We start from the raw sequence: 12,234 nt of genomic DNA, 5'->3' as shown, positions 1-12,234 counted from the left end.
GTGGCACACGGGCTTCGCTGTTCCGTGGCATGTGGGAAATTCCCAGAACAGAGCTCAAACCCGGGTCCCCTGCATTGGAAGGCGGAAACTTAACCACTGCACCAACAGGGAAGCCCTACATGAGTTTTTTGAATGTCTTAATCTGCCAAGGAATGTCCCCCAGGTTTTCCTCCCATGCTTTAGGTAACTTGACTGTTATATATTTTGACTGTAACATTTCCCCCAGGTGTTCGTGGGTTGTTAGCTCTCCTTGCAGTATTTTTGGTCAAAGTCAACTACTTTTCCAGCCTGAGTTCTCAGTTAGGTAAAACACAGATGAAATCCTTCTGTAAGTCCTTCAACTAGCCTTTAGACAGGTTACCACAGATATAAGCAATAATTTGTGACTAGAGTCTGCTCTCCTCCCTCAGAACCAGACGGTAGGTGCCCAAAGCACAGACTAGCACTCTTCCAAGACTGCCCTATACTGGAAAGGGGGTGGGACAACAACAAGTAAAAATGCCACAAATATTTCCTGAAGTTTTCAACTTGCCTTTTTTTTTTTTAAATTCAGCATGTTCTTGGTTCCTGTAAATCTCTGACTCTTTTCCAGAGTTCTGACACACATGGTTTTGCAGTTTGTTTCTTGTTGTTTCTGTGTGGGCATAAGAGGTTGGATCTCCTGTTCTGTCAATTTGCTGATGTCACCCTATATGCTGTTTCAACGGTTTACCTTTTGCTGAACATTACAGTGGTTTAAAAATATTTAAAAACCATAAATTGGCTTATTAACCTCACAATATTACTTTATTATAAAAATTAATAATCTTAATCCTTTTTAACTGTACCGTTCAGTATTTTTAAGTATATTCACCACAATATATTTCCCCCTCACCCAGCCTCTGGCAACCACCATTGTACTTTCTATTGCTAGAAATTTGACTACTTTAGATACCTTATAGAAGTGAACTCATACAGTATTGGTCTTCTTGTGACTGGTTTATTCCTTTTCGCCTAATGTCCAAGTTCATCCATGTTGTAGCAAGTGACAGGATGTCCTTCTTTTGAAAGACTAAATAATATTCCATTGTATGGCTAGACCACATTTTCTTTATTCATTCATCTACTGATGGCTCTTCGTGTTGTTTCCACCTCTTGGTTATTCTGACTATTGCTGCAGTGAACATGGGTGTGCAAGTAGGTTTTAGAGATCTTGTTTTCAATTTGTTTGTGTATATAGCCAGAAGTAGGATTGCTGAATCATAAGGTAATTGTCTTTGTAATGTTTAAAAACAAGTTTCAATTTCTTGAGGAACTGTCATACTGTTTTCCATAGCGGCCCCACCCTTTTACTTTGCCAGCAATTGGACATAAGGGTTCCAGTTTCTACACATCCTCAATACACCTTATTTTTTGTTTTTCCTACAGTGGCCATCATAATGGCTATGAGATGATATCTCATTGTGGTTTTGATTTGTATTTCTCTAATGACTAGTGATGTTGAGTATAATTTCACAGCCTTGTAGACCACTTTCTTGTGGAGCAGGTGTAGTGGTAACAAGCTCCGTGGGTTTTTTTTTTTTTCTTAATCTGGGTATATCTTAATTTTCGGAGCACAGTTTTTCTGAATATACAAATCTCAGTTGACAAGTTTCTTTCTTTCCGCATTACAAGTGTATCATCCCACTGCCTTCAGTTGATTATCAGTTGATAATTATCAAATTATCAGTTGAGAATGTCATTGAGTGTCCCTTGCACGTGTTGATTTTCTCACTGCTTTTAAGATTCCCTCATTGTGACTTTCAGTAGTTTGATTATAATGTCTTTCAGTGAAGATCTCTGTGAATTGACAGTACTTGGAAGGTTTTGAGGTTTTTGGATTTGTAGGTACATTGTCTTTCTTCAAATTTGGGAAGGTTTCGGCCCTTAATGTTTCCAATAATCTTTCTTCTCGTTTCTGTTTGACTCCCATAATCTATATGTTGTTCCAGTTGATGGTGTCTCAGGTCTCTTGGGCGTATTCACTTTTCTTCATGCTTTTTCTTTCTGTTCCTCAGACGGGATAATTTAAAATTTCCTGTCTTCATCTTGGCGGATTGTTTCCTCTGCCTGATCAGATAATTTGTTGAACCCTTCTCGTTAATTTTCCGTTTCAGTTGTTGTACTTTACGGCTCCAAACTTTCTGTTTGGTTCCTTTTTCGAATGCTTTTTGTTGCTCTTTGTATTTTGATCATACATTTTCGGGTTTTCCATTATTTCTCTGTCCATGTTTCTCTTCGGGTCATGAAGCCTCTTCAAAACAGTTATTTTAGTCTTTTTCTAGTATATCCAATGTCTGGAATTTCTCAGGGATAGTTACTTTCCATGAATTTTGTTCCTTTCAATGCACCATACTTCCTGTTTCTTTGTATGCCCTGTGAATTTTGTTGTTGTTGTTATCAAAACCTTGATGTTTGAATATTCTAGTGTGGTATCACTGGAGATTAGATTCTTGCCTAATTTGCTAGTTTGCTACGGGCTTTATGTTTGTTTTCTTATAATTATTGAAGGCTGTCGTAGTGCATTGGTTTAGTTACTTTTCCAATGTGGTTTTGAGAAGATGCATTCCTTGTCCTATGTTGTCACTGAGGTGTGTGTTCCTTTAGCTCACGTTCACCTATTCTTTTGACAGAGATTTCTTGGAATGCCAGAAGGTTACAAAAATAACTAAAAACAAGCCAACCCAAAAGAAGAAAAACCTCTTCCAGTCTTTGCAGATCCAGTTCTGTGTTGGGGCCCTCCTTCAATACCATGCTTGCCCTGAACCTAGGGATAACTGTGAAGTGGAAATTTGGGGTCTCCTCAACGCTTTTCTAAATGTGTCTTAATCTAGGCATGCACATAGCCTCCATTACCTAAATTACCCCATGTACATGCTTTTGTTTTCGTTTTTGTTTTGGCTGCTTTGGGTGTTTGTTGCTGTGCACGGGATTTCTTTAGTTGCAGCGAGCGGTGGCTACTCTTCGTTTGCGGTGTGCGTGCTTCTCGTTGTGGTGGCTTGTCTTGTCGCTGAGCACGGGCTCTAGGCACATGGGCTTCAGGAGTTGTGGCTTGTGGGATCTAGAGCACAGGCTCAGTAGTTGTGGCGCACGGGCTTAGTTGCCCCGTGGCATGTGGGACCTTCCCAGAACAGGGTGCAGACCCGCGTCCCCTGCATTGGCAGGCAGATACTTAACCACTGCCCCACCAGGGAAGACCTACACGACTTTTTGAATGTCTTAATCTGCCAAGGAATGTCCCCCAGCTTTTCCTCCCATGCTTTAGGTATCTTGACTGTTATATATTTTGACTGTAACCTTTTCCCCCAGGTGTTTATGGGTTGTTAGTTCTCCTTGCAGTATTTTCAATCAAAGCCAACTACTTTTCCAGCCTGAGTTCTGAGTTAGGTAAAACAGAGATGAAATCCTTCTGTAAGTCCTTCAAGTATCCTTTAGACAGGTTACCACAGATATAAGCAATAATTTGTGACTAGAGTCTGCTCTCCTCGCTCGGAACCAGACAGTAGGTGCCCAAAGCACAGGCTAGCACTCTTCCAAGACGGTCCTATGCTGGAAAAGGTGTGGGACCACAGCAAGTAAAAATGCCACAGATATTTCCTGAAGTTTTCAACTTGCCTTTTTTTTTTTTTTAAATTCAGCATGTTCTTGGTTCCTGTAAATCTTTGACCGTTTTCCAGGCTTATGACACACATGGTTTTGCAGTTTGTTTCTTGTTGTCTCTGTGTGGGCATAAGAGGTTGGATCTGCTATTCTGTCAATTTGCTGATGTCACCCTATATGCTGTTTCAACGGTTTACTTTTTGCTGAACATTACAGTGGTTTCAAAATATTTAAAAACCATAAATTGGTTTATTAACCTCACAATATTACTTTATTATAAAAATTAATAATCTTAATCCTTTTTAACTGTACCGTTCAGTATTTTTAAGTATATTCACCACCATATATTTCCCCCTCACCCAGCCTCTGGCAACCACCATTGTACTTTCTATTGCTAGAAATTTGACTACTTTAGATACCTTATAGAAGTGAAATCATACAGTATTGGTCTTTTTGTGACTGGTTTATTCCTTTTCGCCTAATGTCCAAGTTCATCCATGTTGTAGCAAGTGACAGGATGTCCTTCTTTTGAAAGACTAAATAATATTCCATTGTATGGCTAGACCACATTTTCTTTATTCATTCATCTACTGATGGCTCTTCGTGTTGTTTCCACCTCTTGGTTATTCTGACTATTGCTGCAGTGAACATGGGTGTGCAAGTAGGTTTTAGAGATCTTGTTTTCAATTTGTTTGTGTATATAGCCAGAAGTAGGATTGCTGAATCATAAGGTAATTGTCTTTGTAATGTTTAAAAACAAGTTTCAATTTCTTGAGGAACTGTCATACTGTTTTCCGTAGCGACCCCACCCTTTTACTTTGCCAGCAATTGGACATAAGGGTTCCAGTTTCTACACATCCTCAATACACCTTATTTTTTGTTTTTCCTACAGTGGCCGTCATAATGGCTATGAGATGATATCTCATTGTGGTTTTGATTTGTATTTCTCTAATGACTAGTGATGTTGAGTATAATTTCACAGCCTTGTAGACCACTTTCTTGTGGAGCAGGTGTAGTGGTAACAAGCTCCGTGGGTTTTTTTTTTCTTAATCTGGGTATATCGTAATTTTTGGAGCACAGTTTTTCTGAATATACAAATCTCAGTTGACAAGTTTCTTTCTTTCCGCATTACAAGTGTATCATCCCACTGCCTTCAGTTGATTATCAGTTGATAATTATCAAATTATAGGTTGAGAATGTCATTGAGTGTCCCTTGCACGTGTTGATTTTCTCACTGCTTTTAAGATTCCCTCATTGTGACTTTCAGTAGTTTGATTATAATGTCTTTCAGTGAAGATCTCTGTGAATTGACAGTACTTGGAAGGTTTTGAGTTTTTTGGATTTGTAGGTACATTGTCTTTCTTCAAATTTGGGAAGGTTTCGGCCCTTAATGTTTCCAATAATCTTTCTTCTCGTTTCCGTTTGACTCCCATAATCTATATGTTGTTCCAGTTGATGGTGTCTCAGGTCTCTCGGGCGTATTCACTTTTCTTCATGCTTTTTCTTTCTGTTCCTCAGACGGGATAATTTAAAATTTCCTGTCTTCATCTTGGCGGATTGTTTCCTCTGCCTGATCAGATAATTTGTTGAACCCTTCTCGTTAATTTTCCGTTTCAGTTGTTGTACTTTACGGCTCCAAACTTTCTGTTTGGTTCCTTTTTCGAATGTCTTTTTGTTGCTCTTTGTATTTTGATCATACATTTTCGGGTTTTCCATTATTTCTCTGTCCATGTTTCTCTTCGGGTCATGAAGCCTCTTCAAAACAGTTATTTTAGTCTTTTTCTAGTATATCCAATGTCTGGAATTTCTCAGGGATAGTTACTTTCCATGAATTTTGTTCCTTTCAATGCACCATACTTCCTGTTTCTTTGTATGCCCTGTGAATTTTGTTGTTGTTGTTATCAAAACCTTGATGTTTGAATATTCTAGTGTGGTATCACTGGAGATTAGATTCTTGCCTAATTTGCTAGTTTGCTACGGGCTTTATGTTTGTTTTCTTATAATTATTGAAGGCTGTCGTAGTGCATTGGTTTAGTTACTTTTCCAATGTGGTTTTGAGAAGATGCATTCCTTGTCCTGTGTTGTCACTGAGGTGTGTGTTCCTTTAGCTCACGTTCACCTATTCTTTTGACAGAGATTTCTTAGAATGCCAGAAGGTTACAAAAATAACTAAAAACAAGCCAACCCAAAAGAAGAAAAACCTCTTCCAGTCTTTGCAGATCCAGTTCTGTGTTGGGGCCCTCCTTCAATACCATGCTTGCCCTGAACCTAGGGATAACTGTGAAGTGGAAATTTGGGGTCTCCTCAACGCTTTTCTAAATGTGTCTTAATCTAGGCATGCACATAGCCTCCATTACCTAAATTACCCCATGTACATGCTTTTGTTTTCGTTTTTGTTTTGGCTGCTTTGGGTGTTTGTTGCTGTGCACGGGATTTCTTTAGTTGCAGCGAGCGGTGGCTACTCTTCGTTTGCGGTGTGCGTGCTTCTCGTTGTGGTGGCTTGTCTTGTCGCTGAGCACGGGCTCTAGGCACATGGGCTTCAGGAGTTGTGGCTTGTGGGATCTAGAGCACAGGCTCAGTAGTTGTGGCGCACGGGCTTAGTTGCCCCGTGGCATGTGGGACCTTCCCAGAACAGGGTGCAGACCCGCGTCCCCTGCATTGGCAGGCAGATACTTAACCACTGCACCACCAGGGAAGACCTACACGACTTTTTTGAATGTCTTAATCTGCCAAGGAATGTCCCCCAGCTTTTCCTCCCATGCTTTAGGTATCTTGACTGTTATATATTTTGACTGTAACCTTTTCCCCCAGGTGTTTATGGGTTGTTAGTTCTCCTTGCAGTATTTTCAATCAAAGCCAACTACTTTTCCAGCCTGAGTTCTGAGTTAGGTAAAACAGAGATGAAATCCTTCTGTAAGTCCTTCAAGTATCCTTTAGACAGGTTACCACAGATATAAGCAATAATTTGTGACTAGAGTCTGCTCTCCTCGCTCGGAACCAGACAGTAGGTGCCCAAAGCACAGGCTAGCACTCTTCCAAGACGGTCCTATGCTGGAAAAGGTGTGGGACCACAGCAAGTAAAAATGCCACAGATATTTCCTGAAGTTTTCAACTTGCCTTTTTTTTTTTTTTAAATTCAGCATGTTCTTGGTTCCTGTAAATCTTTGACCGTTTTCCAGGCTTATGACACACATGGTTTTGCAGTTTGTTTCTTGTTGTCTCTGTGTGGGCATAAGAGGTTGGATCTGCTATTCTGTCAATTTGCTGATGTCACCCTATATGCTGTTTCAACGGTTTACTTTTTGCTGAACATTACAGTGGTTTAAAAATATTTAAAAACCATAAATTGGTTTATTAACCTCACAATATTACTTTATTATAAAAATTAATAATCTTAATCCTTTTTAACTGTACTGTTCAGTATTTTTAAGTATATTCACCACCATATATTTCCCCCTCACCCAGCCTCTGGCAACCACCATTGTACTTTCTATTGCTAGAAATTTGACTACTTTAGATACCTTATAGAAGTGAAATCATACAGTATTGGTCTTTTTGTGACTGGTTTATTCCTTTTCGCCTAATGTCCAAGTTCATCCATGTTGTAGCAAGTGACAGGATGTCCTTCTTTTGAAAGACTAAATAATATTCCATTGTATGGCTAGACCACATTTTCTTTATTCATTCATCTACTGATGGCTCTTCGTGTTGTTTCCACCTCTTGGTTATTCTGACTATTGCTGCAGTGAACATGGGTGTGCAAGTAGGTTTTAGAGATCTTGTTTTCAATTTGTTTGTGTATATAGCCAGAAGTAGGATTGCTGAATCATAAGGTAATTGTCTTTGTAATGTTTAAAAACAAGTTTCAATTTCTTGAGGAACTGTCATACTGTTTTCCATAGCGACCCCACCATTTTACTTTGCCAGCAATTGGACATAAGGGTTCCAGTTTCTACACATCCTCAATACACCTTAGTTTTTGTTTTTCCTACAGTGGCCGTCATAATGGCTATGAGATGATATCTCATTGTGGTTTTGATTTGTATTTCTCTAATGACTAGTGATGTTGAGTATAATTTCACAGCCTTGTAGACCACTTTCTTGTGGAGCTGGTGTAGTGGTAACAAGCTCCGTGGGTTTTTTTTTTTTCTTAATCTGGGTATATCTTAATTTTTGGAGCACAGTTTTTCTGAATATACAAATCTCAGTTGACAAGTTTCTTTCATTCCGCATTACAAGTGAATCATCCCACTGCCTTCAGTTGATTATCAGTTGATAATTATCAAATTATCAGTTGAGAATGTCATTGAGTGTCCCTTGCACGTGTTGATTTTCTCACTGCTTTTAAGATTCCCTCATTGTGACTTTCAGTAGTTTGATTATAATGTCTTTCAGTGAAGATCTCTGTGAATTGACAGTACTTGGAAGGTTTTGAGGTTTTTGGATTTGTAGGTACATGGTCTTTCTTCAAATCTGGGAAGGTTTCGGCCCTTAATGTTTCCAATAATCTTTCTTCTCGTTTCCGTTTGACTCCCATAATCTATATGTTGTTCCACTTGATGGTGTCTCAGGTCTCTCGGGCGTATTCACTTTTCTTCATGCTTTTTCTTTCTGTTCCTCAGACGGGATAATTTAAAATTTCCTGTCTTCATCTTGGCGGATTGTTTCCTCTGCCTGATCAGATAATTTGTTGAACCCTTCTCGTTAATTTTCCGTTTCAGTTGTTGTACTTTACGGCTCCAAACTTTCTGTTTGGTTCCTTTTTCGAATGTCTTTTTGTTGCTCTTTGTATTTTGATCATACATTTTCGGGTTTTCCATTATTTCTCTGTCCATGTTTCTCTTCGGGTCATGAAGCCTCTTCAAAACAGTTATTTTAGTCTTTTTCTAGTATATCCAATGTCTGGAATTTCTCAGGGATAGTTACTTTCCATGAATTTTGTTCCTTTCAATGCACCATACTTCCTGTTTCTTTGTATGCCCTGTGAATTTTGTTGTTGCTGTTATCAAAACCTTGATGTTTGAATATTCTAGTGTGGTATCACTGGAGATTAGATTCTTGCCTAATTTGCTAGTTTGCTACGGGCTTTATGTTTGTTTTCTTATAATTATTGAAGGCTGTCGTAGTGCATTTGTTTAGTTACTTTTCCAATGTGGTTTTGAGAAGATGCATTCCTTGTCCTGTGTTGTCACTGAGGTGTGTGTTCCTTTAGCTCACGTTCACCTATTCTTTTGACAGAGATTTCTTGGAATGCCAGAAGGTTACAAAAATAACTAAAAACAAGCCAACCCAAAAGAAGAAAAACCTCTTCCAGTCTTTGCAGATCCAGTTCTGTGTTGGGGCCCTCCTTCAATACCATGCTTGCCCTGAACCTAGGGATAACTGTGAAGTGGAAATTTGGGGTCTCCTCAACGCTTTTCTAAATGTGTCTTAATCTAGGCATGCACATAGCCTCCATTACCTAAATTACCCCATGTACATGCTTTTGTTTTCGTTTTTGTTTTGGCTGCTTTGGGTGTTTGTTGCTGTGCACGGGATTTCTTTAGTTGCAGCGAGCGGTGGCTACTCTTCGTTTGCGGTGTGCGTGCTTCTCGTTGTGGTGGCTTGTCTTGTCGCTGAGCACGGGCTCTAGGCACATGGGCTTCAGGAGTTGTGGCTTGTGGGATCTAGAGCACAGGCTCAGTAGTTGTGGCGCACGGGCTTAGTTGCCCCGTGGCATGTGGGACCTTCCCAGAACAGGGTGCAGACCCGCGTCCCCTGCATTGGCAGGCAGATACTTAACCACTGCCCCACCAGGGAAGACCTACACGACTTTTTTGAATGTCTTAATCTGCCAAGGAATGTCCCCCAGCTTTTCCTCCCATGCTTTAGGTATCTTGACTGTTATATATTTTGACTGTAACCTTTTCCCCCAGGTGTTTATGGGTTGTTAGTTCTCCTTGCAGTATTTTCAATCAAAGCCAACTACTTTTCCAGCCTGAGTTCTGAGTTAGGTAAAACAGAGATGAAATCCTCCTGTAAGTCCTTCAAGTATCCTTTAGACAGGTTACCACAGATATAAGCAATAATTTGTGACTAGAGTCTGCTCTCCTCGCTCGGAACCAGACAGTAGGTGCCCAAAGCACAGGCTAGCACTCTTCCAAGACGGTCCTATGCTGGAAAAGGTGTGGGACCACAGCAAGTAAAAATGCCACAGATATTTCCTGAAGTTTTCAACTTGCCTTTTTTTTTTTTTAAATTCAGCATGTTCTTGGTTCCTGTAAATCTTTGACCGTTTTCCAGGCTTATGACACACATGGTTTTGCAGTTTGTTTCTTGTTGTCTCTGTGTGGGCATAAGAGGTTGGATCTGCTATTCTGTCAATTTGCTGATGTCACCCTATATGCTGTTTCAACGGTTTACTTTTTGCTGAACATTACAGTGGTTTCAAAATATTTAAAAACCATAAATTGGTTTATTAACCTCACAATATTACTTTATTATAAAAATTAATAATCTTAATCCTTTTTAACTGTACCGTTCAGTATTTTTAAGTATATTCACCACCATATATTTCCCCCTCACCCAGCCTCTGGCAACCACCATTGTACTTTCTATTGCTAGAAATTTGACTACTTTAGATACCTTATAGAAGTGAAATCATACAGTATTGGTCTTTTTGTGACTGGTTTATTCCTTTTCGCCTAATGTCCAAGTTCATCCATGTTGTAGCAAGTGACAGGATGTCCTTCTTTTGAAAGACTAAATAATATTCCATTGTATGGCTAGACCACATTTTCTTTATTCATTCATCTACTGATGGCTCTTCGTGTTGTTTCCACCTCTTGGTTATTCTGACTATTGCTGCAGTGAACATGGGTGTGCAAGTAGGTTTTAGAGATCTTGTTTTCAATTTGTTTGTGTATATAGCCAGAAGTAGGATTGCTGAATCATAAGGTAATTGTCTTTGTAATGTTTAAAAACAAGTTTCAATTTCTTGAGGAACTGTCATACTGTTTTCCGTAGCGACCCCACCCTTTTACTTTGCCAGCAATTGGACATAAGGGTTCCAGTTTCTACACATCCTCAATACACCTTATTTTTTGTTTTTCCTACAGTGGCCGTCATAATGGCTATGAGATGATATCTCATTGTGGTTTTGATTTGTATTTCTCTAATGACTAGTGATGTTGAGTATAATTTCACAGCCTTGTAGACCACTTTCTTGTGGAGCAGGTGTAGTGGTAACAAGCTCCGTGGGTTTTTTTTTTCTTAATCTGGGTATATCTTAATTTTTGGAGCACAGTTTTTCTGAATATACAAATCTCAGTTGACAAGTTTCTTTCTTTCCGCATTACAAGTGTATCATCCCACTGCCTTCAGTTGATTATCTGTTGATAATTATCAAATTATCAGTTGAGAATGTCATTGAGTGTCCCTTGCACGTGTTGATTTTCTCACTGCTTTTAAGATTCCCTCATTGTGACTTTCAGTAGTTTGATTATAATGTCTTTCAGTGAAGATCTCTGTGAATTGACAGTACTTGGAAGGTTTTGAGGTTTTTGGATTTGTAGGTACATGGTCTTTCTTCAAATCTGGGAAGGTTTCGGCCCTTAATGTTTCCAATAATCTTTCTTCTCGTTTCCGTTTGACTCCCATAATCTATATGTTGTTCCACTTGATGGTGTCTCAGGTCTCTCGGGCGTATTCACTTTTCTTCATGCTTTTTCTTTCTGTTCCTCAGACGGGATAATTTAAAATTTCCTGTCTTCATCTTGGCGGATTGTTTCCTCTGCCTGATCAGATAATTTGTTGAACCCTTCTCGTTAATTTTCCGTTTCAGTTGTTGTACTTTACGGCTCCAAACTTTCTGTTTGGTTCCTTTTTCGAATGTCTTTTTGTTGCTCTTTGTATTTTGATCATACATTTTCGGGTTTTCCATTATTTCTCTGTCCATGTTTCTCTTCGGGTCATGAAGCCTCTTCAAAACAGTTATTTTAGTCTTTTTCTAGTATATCCAATGTCTGGAATTTCTCAGGGATAGTTACTTTCCATGAATTTTGTTCCTTTCAATGCACCATACTTCCTGTTTCTTTGTATGCCCTGTGAATTTTGTTGTTGTTGTTATCAAAACCTTGATGTTTGAATATTCTAGTGTGGTATCACTGGAGATTAGATTGTTGCCTAATTTGCTAGTTTGCTATGGGCTTTATGTTTGTTTTCTTATAATTATTGAAGGCTGTCGTAGTGCATTTGTTTAGTTACTTTTCCAATGTGGTTTTGAGAAGATGCATTCCTTGTCCTGTGTTGTCACTGAGGTGTGTGTTCCTTTAGCTCACGTTCACCTATTCTTTTGACAGAGATTTCTTGGAATGCCAGAAGGTTACAAAAATAACTAAAAACAAGCCAACCCAAAAGAAGAAAAACCTCTTCCAGTCTTTGCAGATCCAGTTCTGTGTTGGGGCCCTCCTTCAATACCATGCTTGCCCTGAACCTAGGGATAACTGTGAAGTGGAAATTTGGGGTCTCCTCAACGCTTTTCTAAATGTGTCTTAATCTAGGCATGCACATAGCCTCCATTACCTAAATTACCCCATGTACATGTTTTTGTTTTCGTTTTTGTTTTGGCTGCTTTGG

This window comes from Mesoplodon mirus, assembly GCF_964341445.2.
Source record: "Mesoplodon mirus genome assembly, chromosome: 1".
In the NCBI taxonomy this organism is placed as follows: Eukaryota; Metazoa; Chordata; class Mammalia; order Artiodactyla; family Ziphiidae; genus Mesoplodon; species Mesoplodon mirus.
Note: the sequence above shows the minus strand (reverse complement) of the source record.